The sequence below is a fragment of the Gopherus flavomarginatus genome, chromosome 7 (genome assembly GCF_025201925.1).
Source record: "Gopherus flavomarginatus isolate rGopFla2 chromosome 7, rGopFla2.mat.asm, whole genome shotgun sequence".
Lineage (NCBI taxonomy): Eukaryota > Metazoa > Chordata > Testudines > Testudinidae > Gopherus > Gopherus flavomarginatus.
In genome coordinates this window covers 80,322,006-80,342,142 of record NC_066623.1, presented here as the reverse complement: position 1 = coordinate 80,342,142, position 20,137 = coordinate 80,322,006, and the positions used below count along the sequence as shown (strand labels likewise).

Sequence of the window (20,137 nt, the reverse complement as noted above, 5' to 3'; positions counted from 1 at the left end):
CATTACAATTTTTGTCTAAATAAAACTTATTGGGCTAAAGGCTGCTATAAAACTGCACACAAAATGCCATCTTGATTAATTTACATTTCTTAAAACTTCTAAACAGATCTGATGAGAAATAATCTACACACTATTTAAAATAATTATAGAAAACTTCTCCTGAATAAAATAACCATAACCCATTACAAAAGTTATAGAGTCAGAAAATCGATATAACATGCATACATTTGTGCGCATTCCAAAAAAGTTACATTTTCAATTACTATAATAGCTGTGAGATGAGTTTTGAATATTTCATTAGTTGACTTTGCAGATTTGTGTACACAGTTATGCAGGCATGTAAACAGGCTCAGTTTCTTCATTTTCAGAATGCTATGATATTAGGCCATTCTCTTAGCTATTGGACATGCACTGCTTAAGTATAAATAATTAACATATCATGATACAGCATGGCCAGGGAGCAGTGTATATAAACCCTGGGTTGATCATTGCCTGGTTCCCTGTAGACTAGGGAAAGGTTACTGCAGGTCAATTGGAGCACCTGTAGCCAATTAAGGCCCTGTCAGAGAGCTAATAAAACCCTCCTGCTTCAGTCAGACAGGGGAAGAAAGAAAGATGACTAGAGTTTGGAGGAGTATTGCTGTGAACTGGAAGACCAGAAGACTAGAGAAAAGGAGACCCTGCCCAAGCTGAGCAGGGAGACTCCCCCAGCATCAAGGTCCGAGGGTAACCCTACCCAAAGGGCAAGAAGGTAAGAAGCTCGTGGAGCTGAAGAGGCTGGGACTCAGAATAGGGAGCAGACCCTGACCCTTCCTTGCTTCCCTCCTCTCCCGCCTGCCTGAGGCACTAGCGGAGCCCTTGGCACCCAAGAACAGGGACATGGGGCGGCGCCCCTACCCAGCCCACCAAGGAAAAGCATGGGACCCACCACAGTAGCATTGGTTGTTTGCCACAATATATAAACGTTTGCTTTCTATTTTGCTTTGTGATGTGCGCTCACTGAAGTATTTCATGCAAGAAATAGCCATATGCATGAAGCAGAAAACAATATACACCTCTACCTCGATATAACGCTGTCCTTGGGAGCCAAAAAATCATACCGTGTTATAGGTGAAACCATGTTATAACTAACTTGCTTTGATCTGCCAGGGTGCGCAGCTCTGCCCACCCCAGAGCACTGCTTTACCACGTTATATCTGAATTTGTGTTATATCAGGCAGTGTTATATTGGGGTAGAGGTGTATATGTATAAGAAAAAATAATTTCTGCCCTGATCCTGCAAACAGTGACACACAGGCTGAAATTTAAAAGAGTACCCCCACTGATTTCAATGGGACTACTCATATGCTTAACGTTCAGCACCTGTGTAAGAGTCTGGAGGATATGGGCCATAGGTGTGCATGCATGGCTCCAGCAGACTGCATTACTAGAGTTATAGTTACACATTGAAAAGCAGAATTTAGCCCAGAGTGTACATTTTTTTGTATTGTTTAAAAGAACAAGACATGTCTTCAGCTTGTCAGCATTCAAATAGCTCCTAAATAATGAACTTTATTTTGGATGAGTGATCATAGGAGTCCTTAGTAGTTTAAAACACATCTTCATTTAAATTGTAAAAAATGAAATATTTCTATTTCTTTAGGTAATTTGTCTTTTTGAGGTTGTGCCAGATATTTATAGTAATTCAATCTACAGCTTCTGTAAAAATCATGCATGGCTACTGCAACTGTAAGACGAACAGAAAAACAAATTTGCTACTTGCTATTTGCTCTTGGGAACAGCATCTCTAAGTTAATGCTATGTACAATAAAACTACTTCTACAAAGATCACAGCTGATGTAATTTATCTCTCTACAGGTGAAACATCTCTTCTGTGTGTCTGACTTTTTTTTTTTTTAACATCTTACAGAGATCCTACAGAGTCTGGTATATTTACCTATAGCCACTATGGATATCAAGACTTGCTTGAATTTGTGCCCAGCCGCAAAGGGTTCCAAAGGGCAATTTCAGGAGCTAGGTGTAGGCAGGGCCCAAACGTCAAAGCTGGATTAAGGCAATGTATGGCTCTAACCCCCACATCATGATCTCCTCCCCACTCCTCTTGAGGAGGTAATGGCAGGAGCCATTCACACAAGAGCTGACCGATGGAGGCCAGGCCACCACTCCTATCTCATAGACTCATAGACTTTAGGGTCAGAAGGGACCAATGTGATCATCTAGTCTGACCTCCTGCACAAAGCAGGCCACAGAACCCTACCCATCCACTTCTATAACAAACCCCTAACCTATGTCCGAGTTATTGAAGTCTTTAAATTGTGGTTTGAAGACCTCAAGCTGCAGAGAATCCACCAGCAAGTGACCCATGCCCCATGCTGCAGAGGAAGGCGAAAAACCTTCAGGGCCTCTGCCAATCTGCCCTGGAGGAAAATTCCTTCCCGACCCCAAATATGGTGGTCAGCTAAACCCTGAGCATGTGGGCAAGACTCACCAGCCAGCACTCAGGAAAGAATTCTCTGCAGTAACTCAGATCCCATCCAACATCCCATCGCTGACCACTGGGCATACTTATCTGCTGATAATTAAAGATCAATTGCCAAAGTTAAGCTATCCTATCATATCATCCCTTCCATAAACTTATCAAGCTTAGTCTTAAAGCCAGATATGTCTTTTGCCCCCACTACTCCCCTTGGAAGGCTGTTCCAGAACTTCACTCCTCTAATGGTTAGAAACCTTCATCAAATTTCAAGTCTAAACTTCCTACTGTCCAGTTTATACCCATTTGTTCTTGTGTCTACATTGGTACTAAGCTTAAATAATTCCTCTCCCTCCCTAATATTAATCCCTCTGACATATTTATAAAGAGCAAGCATATCCCCCCTCAGGCTTCTTTGGCTAGACTAAACAAGCCAAGCTCTTTGAGTCTCCTTTCATATGACAGGTTTTCCATTCCTCGGATCATCCTAGCAACCCGTCTCTGAACCTGTTCCAATTTGAATTCATCCTTCTTAAACATGGGAGACCAGAACTGCACATAGTATTCCAGGTGAGGTCTCACCAGTGCCTTATATAACGGTACTAACACCTCCTTATCTTTGCTGGAAATACCTCGCCTGATGCATCCTAAAACCACATCAGCTTTTTTAACGGCCTTATCACATTGGCGGCTCATAGTCATCCTGCGATCAACCAATACTCCAAGGTCCTTCTCCTCCTCTGTTGCTTCCAACTGATGCGTCCTCAATGTATATCTAAAATTCTTATTATTAACCCCTAAGTGCATGATCTTGCACTTTTCACTATTAAATTTCATCCTATTACTATTACTCCAGTTTACAAGGTCATCCAGATCTTCCTGTATGATATCCTGGTCCTTCTCAGTGTTAGCAATACCCCCCAGCTTCGTGTCATCCACAAACTTTATTAGCACATTCCCGCTTTTTGTGCCAAGGTCAGTAATAAAAAGGTTAAATAAGATTGGTCCCAAAACCGATCCTTGAGGAACTCCACTAGTAACCTCCTTCCAGCCTGACAGTTCACCCTTCAGTACGACCCGTTGTAGTCTCCCCTTTAACCAGTTCCTTATCCACCTTTCAATTTTCATATTGATCCCCATCTTTTCCAATTTAACTAATAATTCCCCATGTGGAACCGTGTCAAATGCCTTACTGAAATCGAGGTAAATTAGGTCTACTGCATTTCCTTTGTCTAAATAATCTGTCACCTTCTCAAAGAAGGAGATCAGGTTGGTTTGGCACGATCTACCCTTAGTAAAACCATGTTGTAATTTGTCCCAATTACCATTGACCTCAATGTCCTTAACTACTTTCTCCTTCAAAATTTTTTCCAAGACCTTACATACTACAGATGTCAAACTAACAGGCCTATAGTTACTCGGATCACTTTTTTTCCCTTTCTTAACGATAGGAACTATGTTAGCAATTCTCCAGTCGTACGGTACAACCCCTGAGTTTACCGATTCATTAAAACTTCTCGCTAATGGGCTTGCAATTTCATGCGCCAGTTCCTTTAATATTCTTGGATGAAGATTGTCTGGGCCCTCCGATTTTGTCCCATTAAGCTGTTCAAGTTTGGCTTCTACCTCAGATGTGGTAATATCCACCTCCATATCCTCATTCCCATTTGTCATCCTTCCATTATCCCTAAGCTCCTCATTAGCCTTATTAAAGACTGAGGCAAAGTACTTATTTAGATATTGGGCCATGCCTAGGTTATCCTTAACCTCCTTTCCTCTCAGTGTTTAGCGGTCCCACTTCTTCTTTCTTTGTTTTCTTCTTATTTATATGGCTAGAGAACCTTTTATTATTGGTTTTAATTCCCTTTGCAAGGTCCAACTCTACTTGGCTTTTAGCCTTTCTCACTTTATCCCTACATGTTCTGACCTCACTAAGGTAGCTTTCCTTGCTAATCCCACTCTTCTTCCACTCCTTGTAGGCTTTCTGCTCTTTCTGAATCACCTCTCTGAGATGCTTGCTCATCCAGCTTGGTCTACAACTCCTGCCTATGGTTTTTTCCCCCTTTCTTGGGATGCAGGCTTCTGATAGTTTCTGCAGCTGCGACTTAAAGTAATTCCATGCCTCCTCCACATTTAGATCCACAAGTTTTTCAGTCCAGTCCACTTCCCTAACTAATTTCCTTAATTCTTTAAAGTTAGCCCTTTTGAAGTCAAAAACCCTAGTCCCAGATCTATTTTTGTTTATCCTTCCATCTAGTTTGAACTGAATTAGCTCATGATCACTCGACCCAAGGTTGTCCCCTACAACCATTTCTTCTATGAGGTCCTCACTACTCACCAAAACCAAATCTAAAATGGCATCCCCTCTTGTTGGTTCTTCAACTACTTGGTGAAGAAATCCATCTGCTATCACATCCAGAAAAATCTGAGCACTATTATTCTTGCTAGCACTTGTCCTCCAGTCTATATCTGGGAAGTTAAAGTCTCCCATGATGACACATTTCCCATTAGTGTTTACTTCATTAAAAACTGGGGCCTTCTACCTTTCTCAATCACCATCTTCTGTCTTCAGGTGAGCAGAGGTGCATCTTGGAGGAAGGATAAGTCAAACACCACCCACCCAAGCAGAGACTATGTAAGTGTGTGTGCGGGAGCCCTGCTGACACCATTCCATCAGAGCCACAATGAGGTGGCAGCAGAAAGTCACACACTAAGTAATCACCTCTGAGTTGTGGGCCTCCAGAGTAGTAGGTTTCAGCATCAACAACCCACTAAATTAAGTGGGATAGTTGGAAACTCTGCTTTATCATTTCAGGTTGTCTGTAGACTCAGGCAGACATTGTTCAGTGTTCAAGTGGGAAAAGAGAGACAGCTAACACAGTGCAACATTAAGGCTTTATCCTTTCCTCCACAGATGCTGTTCTCTCACTAAAATACTTCCTGAAACAGAATTCTTTAAGTTCTTATACTATAGAACTCCTATTGGTAAACTTTATCATCAAATCACTTTAGTCACATTTAGCTGAGATAGCAAAATTTAACACAAATCCTGTAATATTCTTTACTACTTAATATTCTATTAGACCCCCTGCCAAGTCTCTGTGTGCGTGTATGTGTGTATAAACAAATTTAACATTAACTCTTTTTTAATTGATTAACTCAGAAGTTGCTTGGCAACTAAAGATTTTCCTCTGCGTTTGGGCAGGTTCTTCTTTCACATCTTATTATTGTGCAAAGGCTTATGTATACCTTGGAAGCACTTTGATGTTGGAGTGAGTGAGAAACTTTCTTGTGATAACAAGAGACTGCCTGGTACTTGGCTTTTCTGGTGGTATGGTGTTTTGAGAGTCTGTTTAGATATCAATTGGTTTGCTCATTGGCCTGTGTTCCTTTCATGTCCTGCTGCTCAAGTCTCAGAGGAGCGCACATGTCACCATCCTCCATGTCTATGTTTATGTCTTAGAGGGCACATGTATTGGCAGTTTTGGTAAAATATATGCTCACTCACTGCTACAGTATATGATTGAGGATTTATCTGTTCAATACATGTAATCTGCTTCCAGGTGCATGATTATCCTGAAGAAATAGTTTGCTTCTGACAGGGTCTCTAGGTTCTAGTTCTGGCAGGTCTTTAGCCTGTTGGTCATAGTAAACTTTGGCCTTTGCATAGCTCTCTTTCTTTTTGTGTGCTATTCCTTCTACAACTGCTGGTTGTAATGATGCTGGAACTATAGGGTTGGGTGTCTTGACATCAAGTGTTGTATTGAGCTACTATTGACTTCTGTGAAGCATCTCTCCATGCAAGGATGGCTTGCTTTATATTTTCTTTGCTTTTTGCACCTCTCTTTAATAGTGTCTGAGTAATTCAAATGCTGATTCAGCTTTGCCATTTAATTAGTTGATGATGACGTGATATGACTGAATTCCCATTCCCAGGAAAATTGCACAAACTTACAGCAAGTAAACGGAGGTCTGTTGTCTGAAACTACAGATTTTGGGATACCATGCCTGCTGAAATGTTTCATTGCTTTGTCTACAATGGTTACTGCAGTAGGGTTCTGACAGTTCCGAGAAGTCTGAATAGAAGTTTACAATAATGAGGTAGTTTATGTGGTTTGCAGTGAAAAGGTCCATTGCCACTCTGCTCCAAGATCTGTTGGGGATTCTGTGTATTCTCATTATGTCTTTCTGCTACTTGGCCTGCATTTCCCCATGTATATTACAACTGCTCATCAGGTCTCCAACATCTTTGGTCACGTTTGGTCGGCACACAGTGTCTCTGGCTTTCCAGATATATGATTCTAATGCCAGAATGGCTGCAATGTATCCTTGAGAAAATTTCCGTCTCAATGATCTAGGTATTATGATTCAACTGTCTTCATATGATACAATCTTGGATGCTCAACTCATCTTGATAATTCCAGTATTCTTGGGAAGCAAGATAGGACGACTTCTCTGTCTGGCCATCTAGACAGAATGATGGATGGGAAGGCTTGTAGATCTTTGTTTTGTATTATATCTCAGATTATTTCTAGTACTTGGCTTGAAAATGGCACATAACCAACTTGTTGATGCTTTTAGGTCTTTCTGTGTTTTCTGTATTTCTGTCAGGTTCAGGATCTCATATTCTTGTTCAGTTACTGTATTTTCATGCTGCAAGGCTACTCTGGATAAGAAGTCAATATGTACATCTCAGTAGTGCGCATCTTTCTTGTAGTGAGCATCTAAGTTGTAGTTTCAGTAGCATGCATGGAATGCATTTTGGGATCACTAGCTGTGGCTCCCTTGGTCCGTGCCACTTCTCACAGCCCGCATTGGCCTGGAGCGGTCAACCGCAGCTTGTGGGAGCTGCAATAGGCCGAACCTCTGGATGCAACAGGTAAACAAATTGGCCTGACCTGCCAGGGCCGTGGGCCAAAAGTTGCCGATCCCTGTTTAATTCTCTGCAAGTAAGTGCTAGGGTTGTACAAGGACTTTCACTACTAAATCAGTTGCACCTCCTCAGATGAATCTCAGTGAGGTCAAACATATGTTACCCAGGATTTATAGGAAGATGGGTCCTTTTAAAGGTTGCAGTATATGACATTCAGATGGACCAGATAACTCCAGGGTCAAGCGCAATGTACAAATAAACCTTGGGAGGTGAAGTAGAACACTCCCACCAATGAGCTTAGAACATCATAAAGAGGCTTGGCAGAATCAGATTTTTATTGTTTTCTGCTTTTGACGGATAATATTGATGCTTATTTTTAATCTTTTTGTTTTTATTAGGTTACATTTTCACAGTTGTGGGGAATTATGGGGGGGTCAGAAAATTAATGACAGTTGACACTGAGATTCAAAAAAATTAAGGCTTTATAATAACTGTTAAAACACAAAGTGTCAACATCACATGAAAGTACATATCGTAAAATCAAACTGTAATAAGTTCTCAAGCCATTTATCAATTAAAACATTTTAACTGGTTTGTGTGTGTCTGGTGAAATGGCCCTTTAGTGATATTTACCAATACACACCTAATTCTTCTGAATCTACTCCATAAATATGGGCAGTGCGCACCCCCAACAGCAGCACTCTCATAGCCATCCTCTAGGGATGGAGGTGAATGTGCATTTTGCCAACCCAACCACAAACCAGCTGCAGAGGGAAGCTCCTTTGCTTTTTACTAACATGATTATTTGTTTTCCTAAAGAATCCCTTATAAAGGTCCTTCTGAAAACATAAACTGTATCACTAGGGTTGATGAACTTTCCTATTTTATTAACTGCACTAATCTATTAGAGAGGAATTGTTTTCCAGATGATAACTGTGCGGGCAGTTTATCCATAGAACAATACTCACTTTTGGTCACTACATCTTTGTCCTCTTCTGAACTGATGAAGCACGTGACATCCAGTCCTGCTAGTCTGGTTGTAGCTCCGGTATTTTAAATTGAGTTATTTTTATACCATTTTTGATGAGGAAAACATGGATATATGAACTATGTTTTCCTAGAATAAGTAAAACATTGCAAAAAGATAAATATCAGAAAGCAGATTCATATTTATTTTCACATAGATAAAATTGGGTAATTTCTTCAATACACACCAACAAATACATAAGCTTCCTTTAAACAACTATTTACTGGGATAGTTAAAAACTGAACTCAAATATTTTCTTTCTCTTCATACTAAACAAGATTTCTAGCTCTTCATGACTACAGTCAAAAAGAAACCAAATGCAAAAAAAGTATGTCTAACATTTTAATTCAGTGTTCAATAATTCCCATTTCTTTGCATTATTTTTGCTTTATTATACTTATAGTATTCTGAAATATATCTATAAAACTTTACAACCCTTTTTCAGTGGCACATGGTGTGTGTTGTGAAGGGAAACATGTTTATGAGCTGAAAGATGTTAAGAAAATTTAAAGGAGGATAGGGACAGTTGACTGTGGTTATGTGCATCAGTTACTACCTACCTAAATACTGCCTCTTCCATTTCATTATGAAATGGGAATGTAGAAATATGCCATATCCTACCAGATAATATCACTTTTTGGTGTTTCCGGTGTCTTGATAAGTCACCCTGTATATTTAATCATGTGTTTAAAAAAAAATCAATGAACTGAGTGAATACTCCTTTCACTGGAAATATGGAGGTAAATATTCAGCCTGCCTAGCTATAAAGGTCGTCTTTGTCACAACGCAGTCCAGCCCCACTGTCTGGATAGACATCAGTCTGTTGTGAGAAGAGTCAACTGCTGAATCCCATGTACATCTAAGCTTCCTGTGTTTGGGTAGTTACTGGTGACTGCTCCTTGGCTCTGGGTCTCTCAAATATACTTGCAGTTGCAGACCCCGTCTGACACCTTTTTTGCCAGTGAGACCCCACAATCTGGCCACTGAAACCCTGGAACAAGTGTCTTAGACTTCTGAATTCCTTTCTTGCTTCGGCATGTTTCCCCAACTCTCCTGAGTTTACCTGGCTGTGGGAGCTCTGGTTCCAGTTACAGCCTTCAGAGACAGCATGACAGTAAAACAAAAAAACACAGGCCTTGCACACACACACACACACACACACACACACACACACACACACACACACACTCAAAGAGCACAAGAGAGTTACAGATCTATGGAAAACAAAAAAAACTCCTGAACAGAAGCCCCCTCAGTCTGACCTCAGCTCCCCTGCCCCCAAGTCCTCAATTTGCTTTGATTTTTTTTAAGACCAGGCAGCCCTTCTGCTCTTCTTTGCCCTTCCTGTTTTCTATCATCAGTGAAATGACTCGATTTGCATAGAGAGCATTCTTCTTTTTAAAAGAGCCTCTGACACCTTTCTAGTCCCTGTGCTTGCTTTTTTTTTCCCCCCAAGGACTCTGGGGGCGGAGGGGGGTCAGTCACCGACACAGGATCAAATCCGGCTCCTCTAGCTGCACTAGGGGAGGGGAGGGGCACAACAGCAATGGGGGGTGCACTGCAATAGGGCAAACTCAAATAGGAGAGGGGCACAAGCGCACTGAAGGGGGCATGGACGCACGAGGGGAGGGGCTAATCAAGGTGGGGGGGGTCGCAGAGGGAGGGGAGCAACCAGGCTGGGAGTGGGGCAGAGAGACCAAGGGTCTAGCTTCAGGGCTGGGGCTGGACAAACCAAGCTGCAAAAGGAGACGGGCGGGGCAGGAAAACTGAAGCTGGGGTGGGGGGGGGGGGCAAAAGGCTACAAGAGGCAAATGGAGCAGGCAGCAAGGGGCAAAGCTAGGGGGCCTGTTGCAGAGGGGAAGGGATCAGTCCGGGGGGGTGGGGGTGCATGCACCCACGAGCACTCGTGCAAAGTCAGTGTTTGGCTGGCTGCTGCTGGAGGCCCAAATGGTAGAAATAGGGCTGGCAGGCCAGGCGAGCAGCTGGGTCCCAGAGCTAGGAACCGAGGCAGATGGTAAGTGGCCTGTGGGGGTGGTGGAGGGGGCAGCGGTGGTGGTGGGGGTTGGGGGGGGGGGACACAGATGGACCAGGGGGCAGGCTCCACGCCACACCCCCTGTGTCCCCACAAACACAGTCTAAATTCCCCACCACTAGATCACAGTTAGAGAGTTACTCAGTCCTTAATGGCCCCCTCCACAGTGGTCTCCAGAGTCCTGTGTGCTCCCCCAGGAGCCGGTGGTTTTCTCAGTCCTCTTCCTTCTCTAGGGTCCAGCAGCTCCCCAGGAAAAACACAGCTCCAGCAGCAGCAGCTCCTCCTCCAGCAACCCTGGTGGCCAGGCAGGAAGGACCCCTCACAGCCGATAGTGGTGGTGGTGGTGGGGTCCTGGCTTCTCCCTCCAGAGGTGGAGGAGTGGGGGCTGGCCAGCAAGGCCCCATCACCCCTCGCTCAGCAGCAGCAGTCCAGGAAAGGAGCTCTCCAGCCAGCAGCAGCTTTCACCAGTGAATTTCTAGATTCCAACAGCCACACCTGGTAGGCTTCTAGCCTGAAAGGCATTCAAAGTCAATGGCCCTGCTGGTAGCAAACTCATTATTCTATTGGGAGTAGTATAATTTAATGGTGATGACTCTTGATTGCTGTCAGTCTCCAAGACACAGTCTATCCAACCAGGTGTCAAGTTCCTGCTACAAAATGAATCCTCAAAGCCACATTGAAAGTTGCATTCAAAATGGAGAAAAAATGAGAAGTACTTGTAACAGGGCATTCACATTGTCATAAACAGATAGCTCAGGGTTAATGTCTCTTTCACCTGAAGCACCTGACCAGAGGACCAATCAGGAAACCGGATTTTTTCAACTTTGGGTGGAGGGAATTGAGTGTCTGAGTCTTTTGTCTTTTGTCTGCCTGCCTGCTTTCTCTGAGCTTTGGAGAAGTAGCTCTACTTTCTAATTTTCTGTTTCTAAGTGTAAGGACAAAGAGATCAGATAGTAAGTTCTATGGTTTCTTTTCTTTGGTATTTGCATGAATATAAGTGCTGGAGTGCTTTGATTTGTCTTCTTTTTGAATAAGGCTGTTTATTCAATATTCTTTTAAGCAATCGACCCTGTATTGTATCATCTTAATACAGAGAGCCCATTTGTATTTTTCTTTCTTTTTATATAAAGCTTTCTTTTAAGACCTGTTGGAGTTTTCTTTACTTCAGGGAAATTGAGTCTGTACTCACCAGGGAATTGGTGGGAGGAAGAAATCGGGGAGATCTGTGTGTTGGATTGCTAGCCTGATTTTGCATTCCCTCTGGGGGAATAGGAAAGTACTTTTTGTTTCCAGGATTGGGAACAGAGAGGGAGATTCACTCTGTTTGAATTCACAGAGCTTGTGTCTGTGTATCTCTCCAGGAGCACCTGGAGGGGGGAAGGGAAAAAGGATTATTTCCCTTTGTTGTGAGACTCAAGGGATTTGGGTCTTGGGGTCCCCAGGGAAGGTTTTTCAGGGGGACCAGAGTGCCCCAAAACACTCTAATTTTTTGGGTGGTGGCAGCAGGTACCAGGTCCAAGCTGGTAACTAAGCTTGGAGGTTTTTATGCTAACTCCCATATTTTGGACGCTAAGGTCCAAATCTGGGACTAAGGTTATTACACACATAATCAAAATGGAATTCATAAGTTGCTACAGACATATCCCACCCAAATCATCACACTAGGCAATTAAAAATAGTGGGTGGAGATGTAATGGAACTGTCCCCATCTTAATGGATGTAAAGGAACAGTCTTGCATGCCTTCTGCAGTATGATAGCTAACACTTCTCTGACTGTAATTACAATTGTTACAGATTCCTTTGCAAAGAAAAGGATTAGAACCACACAGGCTCAGCTACTTCAATGATGAACACCAGATAATAAAACAATAATTAATTATATAAAAAAGTCTACATATCAGCTTTCTTCTCCATTCGCTTTCTTCTGGTAGTTAAGCCTACAAGCCAGAGGCTGGCCCAGCAGTCTGCCTACATGCTATGTGCTGCAGGAACAGAGCCTAAGTTATGAAAAGTTTTCTATTACAATGATTGCAGTCTTTTAAGTGAAAAATTATGACTTTGTACAGACAGACATGGGATATATGGCGTGTGAGGAATTAACTAAGACTGTGGTCCATATTATTTAAAATGGTAGCTCAGAAAGACCATTGTTAATTCCTTGAGGGTGTGCTTTCAAAATGTTGATTATGAGAGCGTCACTCATACTGCATTTATTAAAGGACTCTTGGCATTTCCCTCTTTCATAATTTTCAGCAGTTTCTCATTTTTACATTGGTGTCAGACACAGGCAGTCAGACCTTGTGGTCAGAGTAGTGGTAGTCATGCCCAGTGGTCAGGAGCCAAAGGAGGAGTCAGATGGTAATCAAGCCAAAGGTCCGGGGTGGGGCACAGAAGCAGGGATCTGGAACAAGGCTGGAGGGCAGGAACAGGACAGGAAGGCAGGAATCAAGAAAAAAGCAGGGCTCAGGAATCAGACAAGAAGGCAGATTCCAGTGTAGTAACCAACAAAGGATTCACCTAGTTCTTCAGACAACTTCTTGTGCCTCCTTCTGGTTTAAATAGTGACTATGCCAACTGCAGAATCTCCTTCTTCATGTGCAGTCCCTATGGTGAGATAGGGTCCACAAGCCCACACTCTCTACCCGTCCCAGTGAGCTTCTGGGTGGTGCCTGCAATCTGAGGACTGCTTGAGGACCCACAATCAAGACCCATTATCCCTCACAACTGACTTAGAAGATGGCAAATGCATTGGTCACAGTTTTTAGGCATGAATTTTAGTAAAAAAGAAAATGTAGATATATTGGAGCTTATAGACCTTTGTAGTTTTAATGTGTTTTTTCTTGTTTTCATGGATAATTTTAAAATGGACAATTAACAATTTCACAAGCACTGAAATCCAAACAAAGTCCATTCTAATAAAAATAAAGACTCCTGTTGACTTCAAGTAGTTTCAGTCAGGTTCTTAGTCCTGAAGATGGAAAAGATGTATTACAGTGTAATTTTAATATTTTAAATTAAAGGATAAAGGCTCATTCATAAAGTCGATACATTTACATTATCTTTCCTTGGATTTTAGATTCTGTGCTACATAGCACAGTGATAAGTGCCATATATTAGACAGTAACCAAAGTACAGCTATTGTACATTGAACTCAAAGGCCTCAGTCCTAAGGATTTGAAAAAAATGTATAGTTGATTGCAGTGGAGCACTTCTGGGTTTCTCATGAATCCAGGTGTGTTGATTTTTAAGATTTTTTTAAATTGATTTTGTGTATAATAAATCAGCAATTTGGAAAAAAACAGATTAACACAGTAATAGAAAAATGCACTAATTATTCGAGCCAGTCAAAAAGGGATGAAACAAAATGATAAATGAGAGAATGAAGACACATGGTATGACATACCCTGGCCAATTATGTATGTGTTATACAATGAATTACATGAAGATCTCCAACATGAAGACTGAAATAAAAGATGTGATATACAAAAAAAAATAAAGGGAGCTACTTCATTAAAATTTGTCTGCAGAGCTGAATTGAAGGGCAAACAAGGTCTCAACTATGTGTAATATTACAGCCACCATCTTAATAATAGCTAAATTAGCGTCTTTAAACATCAACCCTCTGACTACCCAAGTGCAATCAGCGTGAATGAGATTCCAGGAAATCAATAAAGTCTTGCCAGACCCTTTCAAACTGTTATAGAGCCCTGATGGGTCCCAGAGTAGCAGATTATAGGTTGATGGTAATTACTCCCTGGAACAGCCTAAACTAGGTTCCACAGCCTTAATGAATTCTACATGGTATGAATAGGTCAGTAGGGTGCAGAAACCTTTTCTCTCAACTCCCTCATATAGAAATGGAATCCCAACATTTTATATTGGTAACTTTCAGAGATTTGGGGCATTGACCCTTGGGTCATATTTGGATAATATGTGGTGGGAGGGATAGAAAATTTTTAGTAAATTTGTCCATCACAACTCAAAGTATTGCTCAACAACTGAAACTAGTGGCTGGCTCAACGGTAGAGCAAAATATACAAAACTTTAAATTTGTTTGTTATGGAAGAGAAAGTAAGTGGTTGGTGGGGGTGCTGGAATAATTTTTATAGTGTGGGTGCTGAGAGCACTGAACCACCTATAATCTCTATATGATGGAAACTATTTCAAGCCGGGTGTGTGGCAGCATCCCCAGCGTCCCTAGTTCTAGCACCTATGGTGGTTGGAGGAAGAGAAGCTTAAAAATCCTGCATTATTGTAGACTACAGTTACAAAGTGTGGCATAATAAAGCAGATTTAAATAATAGGAAAGGCCAACAGTAGTAGAAGTCATAGAAGCAAACATTTTTATGAGACAGTGGCACTGCATGTTGGCAGGCTTGAATTCAGCTATCAACCCTTCTGATCATATCATAATACAGTACATGGTCTTCAAAATATTTTAGTGGCACATGATATAATGTTAGCACAGTATAGGAAGTACAACTTATACTGAGTATTTTTTATATATATAGGGAATACTGTAAATACTGAGGTGGTAATATCTAGGACAAAATATAAGTTCTGGAAGGGTAGTCACTGTAGGCCATGAAAATCAGGGAAAAAAAAATCTTGCTAACAGACTAATACATCTTCCTGCCAATGTAGGATTGGCCCCTGCAGTACATTTGCCAGTTTTTATCCAATTTAGTTTTAAAGGTATCCATAAATAAGACTTCCATCACTTTCATGAAGAGGCCAGTACATAATTTAATCCATTTTCCTGTCAGGAAAATTTTCCACATATTCATCCTAATTTTATTCTTTCTTAACTCATTACTACTAATGATATCCCATAACCCTACACCAAATGATTCCTCTTTCTCCTGGGTGTTTAGTACATTCAAAAACTTGTGGACTGTTGTGCTCCCCATCCCTCAAACACATACACATACATAGTTATCTTTTATACAACATATATATAATGTTTTACACACATTTATAGTTATCCTGTATATACAGTATAAAGGATAATTCTGTGTGTGTGTATGAATAAGTGTGAGTGTATATGTGTGTGTGTATATAGCTATCTACCTATCTATCTAAAATGTATTTTAGCTCTTTTAACCTTTCCCCATAAATTAATCCCTCCAGCCCCCTGGTGCAGCTTCCACCACCCACATTTGGGACTGTGCCTACAGGCTCAAACTACTCCTAAAAGAGCAAAAGGTATGTTATAGTCAAGATAATTAATTTTAAAAACACATTTATAATTGATTCTATGACAGTCAAAGTATAATGGACTATTAAGAGAACACTAAACAGAAATTAACAAAAAAAAAAGATAAGTAATACCTACAACAAAAAATTTTTAGGTTTAAAATTCATCTCTCTTCTGGTGTCTATGATCAATAACACAAGAACAGTTATACACTTGTCTTATTATGAATACAGTTGCTATTAATTATTTGTCTGAAATGTTTCACCACACCAAAAGTTTAGTGTGATGATGCTCTTTCCAGTTCTGCAAATACACACGAGTTATTATATGCCTGTGCCTAGTCCCATTCAACTCACTGGGAACACTCATATGTCTGAAGACAACTTTACTAACAGTATCTACCTGTAAACAAAGAGGATGAACTATTTACTATTATCTATTATTATAAATATTTCTATGCCATCTACATATTTTTAGGACACAGAACTTATTCATACAAGGTTATGTCTTATATAATATCAGGCATCATATAAGTGCATAACAAATACTAAGATGGTGATGGGCATCTTAGAAATACAAATAATTAAAAATTTAGTCTTATCACTAACAGGTAGCTACTGTAGGTAGACTTCTATATAGAACATCAGTTTCTCATGCTAGTCATTATAGTTTAAATATTTAAAAGCACTAGCTCCCTTTTGGAGATTCAATTTGTATTATCAAAATCTGCACTTACAAAAGAATAACGTTCCATTAGTTGCTGGCACAAATTCTAACACTTGAACTTGAGACAATTAGTTATCAATCATTACAGATCTGGGTTCTATTCAAATGTGTTACCCAAAGGAGAAAGGTTCTATGGCTGTTAAAAAATCCCTTGAGTGATTCAGTCTTCTAAAAACTACTTTTTGGTGTAAATCAAATTCCCAACATGGCACTGGCCAAAATATGTAATGTTTACCCGTGAACTTTTTGCAAAACAGATGATCTAAAAATTTTGTGAGAGTCACCTGGCAAGGAAAATATTTGTGCACAGCTGTTGTAGCACTAAAGGTCACTAGAGAACAGATGATTTGAAGGGAGAGAGAGAGACTTGCTCTCAATGAATATGAAAAATGTGCACTCCTCTGCCATTGAGGAAAATTCTTCCACCAGTAACTGCTGAATGATTGCTATGAAGAATGCTTTATCACCAAGATCCAGACACTCTTTAATATGGTGATTATTATTCCTGTCACAACCCTCTGGTCATCAAACCACAGTGTCTTTTGTCACGAAACAACTATTCAATAAGGAATAATCTAGGAATAAGCCTGTAGCATATCTTTTACCTGTTTATGCTCACAGTAGGAGTAGGAAAATCTTACCCTTTCCATGCGTTATTAGCTGTTCTAACCCACTTTGGAAAATAGTAACATTTGTTTAATTTTGCAATACAACAACCGGTTTTTTCACCTTGCACCACAATTTGAAAAGAACAACACTTATTTCAAAAGAAATTAAAAGCACTAACAGGAGGTAATAATCGTTAAGTGACATAAAAGAACCCATAACCGTATAGTAACTATCCATTGTTTCTCCTGCATATTTCCAGAGTAAATTTGATAGGAACACACAGTCTGAGAGGTGAAACAATTTTACTACCATTTGAGTTTTGTATTGTCTTCAGTACAACCAAGGACAAGCTCTAAATTCTGGTGTTATTCTTGATTCAGCAACCATGGCAAACAAGCCTCAATTGTACAAAGTCCCACAAATGGCATATACTTAAATAATGCTGAATTCCTCATGAGCTAACCATTTTGTAATTTAAAATGTCCTAATTCTATCAGTGTCCATATAAACATTATTCAACTATGAAATTACATAGAACAAATAAAAGATTAAGCATATTGTTTACTTTTTACTTTTCAAAATCATATTTCTGTTTTAGAAAGGAACAAGATTATGCACTCACATATGGGAAATATTTGCACCAAAAGTACCCAGGAAAAATAAAGTCATTGGAAATATTTTGCAGACTTGTAAATATATGTCTGAAATACTAGCGATGCAGTCCATTTTTTTCTTGTCATTTTCAGATATATATATCATTCAGGTTGCCTTCTTTATGTAGACAGCCTAAACTAAAGGTTATTTTGAATTGTTTTATCCGAACTAACCCTAAGTAACTAAGAATTGAATAGTGTTAAGGAATGATGATACATACAATGATGTTACATGTGGCACTGGGGAGGTAAAGGGGTAAATGTGCATGGTTAATAGGAAAAGATGTCAAAAAATGAAGCATAATAATAGTGCAATTTATCCTTGCTAAACGTACTGCAGTGTGCTATAATTAAATATGAAAACCTAAATTTATCTCTATGTTCGGCTGTCATTAATTTAACAGGGAGTGCACATGTTCTAATCTAATGGCTGATTTTTTTTCTCCATGTGCAGCATATTAAAATGTATATTAGCCTCAAGGTGCATAAACAGAAAATAATAGACCAAAGGTTTTGGCCTGTGGAGAAAAAAATCCATGCTCAAATGTCGTCAAGTAGCTGGTGATGCAGGGGAGACACTCACTTAGCCTCATTAAGCCAAAGCTCTCTTTTGCTTGTCTTTTGTTCTGCATGACAGCAGCCTCTTTGTTGTATAATAATTCATTCCAAGTTCGTTCCAAGCTACTGAAACTGGTGAACTGTGGCCATTTTAATGAGAAGTATTGGTGGTATGCATAATCTGGAAGCCACGTGGACCAGGCAATCACAGAGCACTGCAGCCAGCAAAATGAGATACTGTCGAAATCACAAATTTGTCAAGTTGTTTTTGGACAGGGTATTATAATAAGCATTAAAATATGCATCCTATTACTCCACATCTGCCAGTCAAAGATCACTGTAATGAATGCATGCTGCAGGGTATGACCAGGCCGTTTTCCTAAGTAAAACAAACTGTAGAGTACAAAAAAAAATTATGTATTTTTGGCAGTGCCTGACTTCTTTTCTCTTTTTTAAAATCTTTTGCATCAGGAGTTGGATTATCCTAGCATGATGTCCACTGCCAGCAGTGAATGCTATAAAACCACCACAGTCAAGAAGCCAACATGGATATATTGTTTTTTAGTGGCCACATTTAGCGATTGAAAATACAAACCCCTATACTCGGTGCTTATAGCAAATTTAGCATATAGTATATATAAAACCCACAACAATTAAACCATTTTAAATCCACTTTAGTAGTCCTGGCTTTTGTTTTATGTATTTCTCCTGCAAATGGCTTAGCTGTTAGGGATGTTATATTTTTATATAACAACCTGTGGTTTCAGTAAGAAATGACATTGTAGAGAATCACAACATGAACTTCCATAACAGTCTAGTTAGGAAAACAAGTTAATGTTACAGACGTAATGTTACAAAAGTAAACTGTTTTAACTAATTTTTTGGGCCTGGGATTGCTAATAATTGTTTCTGGTTTGGCAAAGGCTGGGAAAGAACACGCAGGGCAATAAATCTGCTAAGCTTTACTTGCTGAAAGGTGTCCATCAGCAGCTTTAGGTCCTGATTGCCATGGGTAGTGCCCCACAGCAGTTCCATCAGATTAAGCTACATGACTGTGGAAGTTTCTCCCTATTTCAAGGAAGGAGTGTGAAGAGGAGTAGTAGGGGGAAACAGTCCCTTTCACTATTAATCATGAATATCCCATTAAATATTTTTGTAGCACCTCTTTGGCTCTCTCTAGCCCAATAACCATATTTGAAAATAACCATTAGAAATTACAATGGGAAGTTGCCATAATACCTTAACACAAGAGTCAGTTTTTCCTTAATTAGTGATGAGCCTACATTTGTGCAGATCTAGTGAGGTGACAGAGCCTATTTCAGAGGTAAAAGCTTGGTAATATAAAAAAAGGAGTTATGCAGCTCGAACTTCGATCTTTCTTTTCTCACTTCCCAGAAGCAGTGATAGGGTACAGGGAGACATTTCTCCACCAGCACTCACAAATACATAGAATCATAGAATCACAGAATATCAGGGCTGGAGGGGACCTCAGGGGTGAAAGTAAGTTAAAGGACAGGGACACAGCCTCAACCGGAAGAGGCGTGGCCTCAACTCGAAGAGGGGGGGTCTTTAAATCAAGATTTAAAGGCTCCGGGGCTCTGGCTGCAGCTAGGAGTCCCAGGGCCTTTAAATCACCCCTGGAGCTACTAGCTGTAGAGGTGGCTGGGAGCCCCGGAGCTCAGGGGTGATTTAAAGGGCCCAGGGCTCTGGCCGCTGCTACCGCAGCGGAGCTCCAGGCCTTTTAAATCGCTGCCGGAGCCCTGTCGCCACTACCCCTGGTACCGCTACCCAGCGGCGGGGTGTCCCTGTCCCTTTAAATCACCGCCTGAGCCAGGCTGCCGGAGCCCCGAGTTAGCAACGGCAGAGCTCTTATGGGGATTTAAAGGGTCAGGGGCTCCAGACGCTGGGGGGAACCCTGGGCCCTTTAAAGTGCTGCCGGAGCCACGCTGCCGGAGCCCCAGGGTAGCGGTGGCAGGGCTCAGGCAGCAC

The 20,137-nt window shown here is 40.7% G+C and overlaps 1 protein-coding gene across 3 annotated transcripts in view; it reads right to left on the bottom strand.

Moving 5' to 3' along the window:
• Positions 1 to 20,137, bottom strand: part of DPYD (dihydropyrimidine dehydrogenase) — a 616,437-nt gene that overhangs the window by 31,796 nt on the left and 564,504 nt on the right. The window contains exon 21 of one of the 3 annotated variants that reach the window (XR_007775327.1): positions 8,315 to 8,463. The exons of the other annotated variants lie outside the window; for them this stretch is intronic. The gene's annotated coding sequence lies outside the window, so the exon portion shown is untranslated. The remainder of the gene's footprint in view (positions 1 to 8,314; positions 8,464 to 20,137) is intronic. 3 annotated transcript variants of the gene reach the window in all.